Source organism: Schistosoma haematobium, chromosome 3 (genome assembly GCF_000699445.3).
Source record: "Schistosoma haematobium chromosome 3, whole genome shotgun sequence".
Classification (NCBI taxonomy): Eukaryota; Metazoa; Platyhelminthes; class Trematoda; order Strigeidida; family Schistosomatidae; genus Schistosoma; species Schistosoma haematobium.
The window spans coordinates 2,948,023-2,952,961 of record NC_067198.1 but is presented as its reverse complement, the minus strand read 5'-3'; positions in this window follow the sequence as shown (position 1 = coordinate 2,952,961).

The window sequence follows — 4,939 nt, the reverse complement described above, 5'->3', positions numbered from 1 at the left end:
ACTTCTTCAAAGTTCCATTATTCGTTTTCTCTGAAGAAGTGACTTATATTCAGTCACAAAACGTTAGAAATACAACTTCTCTACTCATTGAGATATAAAAAAAACTATATTGATTATTATATTATCTATTATTTACACATAATCTGTGTTACATCTGAACGAAGAATAAATGAATAGCAAGTGATAGGAATTATTTATGGGCTTTCATTACACATATTCTTATTGGATAATTATTAACTAAATTATATATGTATATAGATTCCCAGTCTATTAGTTACAGTCTTTCACAGATACTAGTGGCTTGATCTTGTATAATTATTATTTTTCATTTTTATGGTGTGATGCAGTTTGGTCTGTTTGAAAAGAAATCACATATCTGAAATATACTATTCACATAGCGAAGGCTGATATTTCTATTCTGAACTGAAGGGACTGGGCTAGGTGAGAGGCTACTATAAAGAGAGCTGCTAAGGATACAGAGTCGAATCAGGACTGCTAGTTCTGGTTGACATGTCATTGATTTAGCATAGAGAAAAGGTTAATTGATAGGAGCAAAAATCATAACAACATGAATATTTTGGTGTTGTTGAAATTAATGGATAAAGCATGTCCTATGTCAAGAAATTAAAGTGTCAACAGTGTGTTCGGTAATTTGTTTGACTTATATTCACAGTTTCCAGAGATCACAGCTATTCTTAGAAATTATGCACACTTTTCTCGATAACAAAATAGCTGATCGTGAATCATTGACTCCAGTGAAACTTTGTGTATTACTACAGCGTATCATAACGGTCTCGACAATCAATGAAGGAAATATGAACTACCAGTCTAATAAACCAGTAACAGATGCTTATCCTCCTCAACATCTAAGTGAAGACATTTAGATTGACTAGTAACTGTCTCTCAACTAAATAACTCAATATGTTCCAGCTTATAAAAGACAACACTCTGATCATAAGCAAGCCGGACAAAGACGGAGGGCTAGCTCTAATGAACAAAGCCGATGACATTGGTAAAATGAACTTGATTTTGAATGACCCGACGAAATTTCAAGGACTCAACAACGTGAAGGAGAAATATGAAAGCAGAGAACTTGCTAACTATGTTGTAGTAGATTTACGATAACAAGTCTTGAATTTTGGCGCGAAATTAATGAATTCATTTAACTAAATAGTTTTGGTGTCATAGCTGATGTCATTTCGTTATGAAAATCATCTATCCAATTCCTAACTCTAACCATCAACTGTAAATCATAATTCTGATTCCTCATTTAACCGTAGTATGTAGGTGGACATTCTCGAGGTCTCTTTAGCGTCACTTTAAGGTAGTCCATAAATTAGTCTCACCGATCACAGTAATAAAGTTTGGAAACATTATATGCCTTACCAGTGAAACATTCATCAGATACGATTGATTCAGAATAAATAACATTTGTATTCTGTTAGAAGTTAAATATGTTGACATTTTTGAAATTCATATTCTGTTGAGGAAGTTTGATCCCCAGAACGCAGTTGGAAAAGGTCCTAGTTATGTAATTTTATTCAGGAAATTTGAATTCAATGTTCTCGCGCCAAGAGATGCTTAATTGACCTACAGCTTACATTTCTCGCTCAGAAATCCTTGACTGTCATTCGTTGACGGATTTCTTAGTACACTATTTTGTGGCTCTCTCATGGGCGTTTGTATCATTGTATAAATAAGCTTGATTTGTGTGCATAGTGACGTCGTATTTTCTGTGTTCTTATAGAATACATTCTCTACGTCTCATCAAGACTTCTTGATCTAATTAGCAGGGCCGGGGGCAACGGATTAGAATAACCTATCGTGTCACTGTATCTTTGACATTCATTCCGTTTACCGAGTAAGGTAAATTCGTAATAGCATTCAAGCATATCATATTCTAAGATCAAAATATCTACGTCATTGAATGCAAAAACATGTAAAGTTTTACATTCTTCTCTTGAGTGTACTTCATGACCGCATCTACCATATGGACATGACTAGATATAAGGCTTTGTGGTTTTGTTTGTCTTAAATGATTTTAATTCTGATAAGTTTCCTGACAATACTCGGACTAAATTAGCGGGTAGAACTTTGGAATTATTTTATGTCAACCACTGTGAATTTTGGGAATATAATTTCATTTTGAATGTATTCTATCAACTTGTAGTCAACCATAACGTTGTTAATCCAAATTTAATGGTTGAATTAATGAGTTGATCTAAGCTAGAACATGAAAGTACTGGACGGTCTTTTCGTCCTAGTACGAGACTCCTCAGAATCGCGCATCCACGGTCCTCCACACGGGATACGAACCTAGGATCTTCGAACGTTTAACCTCTAGACAACTGAGCCGGCATCCATCAGTGTCTAACTTTGTGAACTAGTTGAAGTTAGACATTAACACCATTGGATATCTGCCAGTTCAGTGTTATAAAACTTAAGTTTTCCCGCGTGAGATCGAAGGTACTGGTTTCGAGTCCCACATGCGGGATCATGGATGCTCACTACTGAGGCGTTCTGTACTAGGACGAAACCGCCATCTAGTACTTCCAGGTTTCAACAGTGTTACTGACACTTATCTATTCATGATATCAATCTTAACCTAACGAATTCCACAAGCCTACACTGAAATAAAACATCTTTTTCATAATAGTCATCCTTATTAACCAGTCATTATAAGCAGTGATGAATGTTGGCTACCAGTGGAATCTAGAACATATGTCTAGTCAATAAGAAGATTCAAACAACCAATACAAAAAATTATGAAGTCATTCTCATCATTATCAGAATGACAAATACCGTGGTACGGTCGAAAGTGGGGAGAGTCAGCTCTCCCTCTCCAAATCCTCTCACATGGCCACGTGCATACAGCCACTATCAGGGAAGTCCTACTCACTGCCCTATCATTGCGAGGGTGTTGTTTAAGAAATTGATAGAAGCTTTAACTGGGTTTGTGAACACGGAGAGTTCACCTAGGGGTGTTGGAAAACCCTGATTCCAAACCGATGGTGCACATGGGTTGGCTCCAGGATCCTGGGAGAACGAATGACGTATGAAACAATTATTAGTCACTGGCTACTATGGCACTACATCTCCTTACGTCACTCCACCACCTTTTGGATTAGACCTTTAGCCCCACAAATTGAATGATTTATGTTGTGCATATCTATTTGGTGCCTCCTTATATCAATATTTATGTGTTGAAATAAATCAATAAAATAAAATCTCAACAAACATTACCACTTGCAATAAACCAATGAAATTTTATATTTGATTATAGACAACTCTTGTTGTCAATAGAATATTCATGTTCATGTAAATAATGAATAAAAAAAAAACAAAAAAAAGAGAAAAACAATTCATATCGTTATCAGAAAACATGATGAGAAATATATAGTATATGAATTAGATTGAATAATTCCTTGGTTACTATAAGTGTTTTTAATAAAAATGTTGATGGGGGTGGGTGTGAAGGTGGGGGTGGGGTTTGATTCCTTTATTTATTTATTTATTTGTTTGTTTTTTTTCTTTTTAATTTTATTTTAATTTTCTATCATTGTGATTTAGTAATTTACTATTTGATTGTATATAATAACTTCGTTTACGATTACGACTAGATCTTATGGTGCATGCACCTTTCCAACACTAGAAATGAAAAGAAAAGAAATATATATATATATATATATATATATATATATATATATATGTATATATATATATGTTTAATGGAAGAATTACTGATCTAGAACGATCTAGAAGAAGATCGTTATATTTCACAATTTCAATCTTCAACTGACCATATCATTATCTTAGTTCTGATGGATCTAGAAGAAGATAGTTATATTCCACAATTTCAATCTTTCACTGACCATATCATTGTCTTAGTTCTGATGGATCTAGAAGAAGGTCGTTATATTCCACAATTTCAATCTTCAACTGACCATATCATTGTCTTAGTTCTGATGGATCTAGAAGAAGATCGATATATTTCATAATTTCAATCTTCAAATGATCATATCATTATCTTGGTTCAAATGAATTTGCAGGATAAATAAACTTCTAGACCACTCAGCCAGTATCCAGTTCTGTTAATGCCTAAATTCAATCAATTCACAACATTTCAAGACTATCTTATATTGTCTTTGGAGTGTAAATGCAATACAATTAACACAGGTTAACTTCACTTGTCACGTCTTCCAACTAGAACACTGTAAATTTCTTCTCGAATGTAGTCACATTTGAGTACATGGTAAGTGCTAATATAGGGATTGTGCAGATTTCAATGGAGATCTAAATTAGTTCTGTTAATGACCTCAATGAAATTCAATAATCTTCATAATCCCATACTGAAAATAATACTATTTAAGAATATATATATAACCATAATCATTAGTAGTCTTTTTTATGCCTGTTACTCCTAATGAAGAATAGGCAGCCAAACAGCATTCCCCAACCCACTCTGTCCTGGGCCTTCTTTTCTAGTTCCATTCAATTCTTGTTCATTTTACTCATGTCTATCTCCATTTCCCGGCGTAATGTGTTCTTTGGTCTTCCTCTTTTCCTTTGGCCTTGAGGATTCCTCCTAGAATCCTTCCGAAGGCTATTGCCGGTCCCAAGCCCAGATAAAGGAGGAGGGTTGAACATGGGGTTAGCGATTCCATCCCGTAGAAAACTAACTCGCTAAAAAATCGCTAACCAGAAAAAAATTATTCAAACCTTCTAAACTCTGCTCTGGGAGTCAGAAGGTCTTCATTTAGAAGAGTTATGACACCGCATGATGAAAGCCGAGTTCCATTAGTAGTCTACTAGACTACAATTTATGGACGAACCATTTAGATTTACAATAATTAGTCTTGGATTTTGGTGTGATATTCATTCATTGATTTGATTAAAGAGGGTTTTAGAATTTTAACTCATATCAATTTGTAATGAAAAC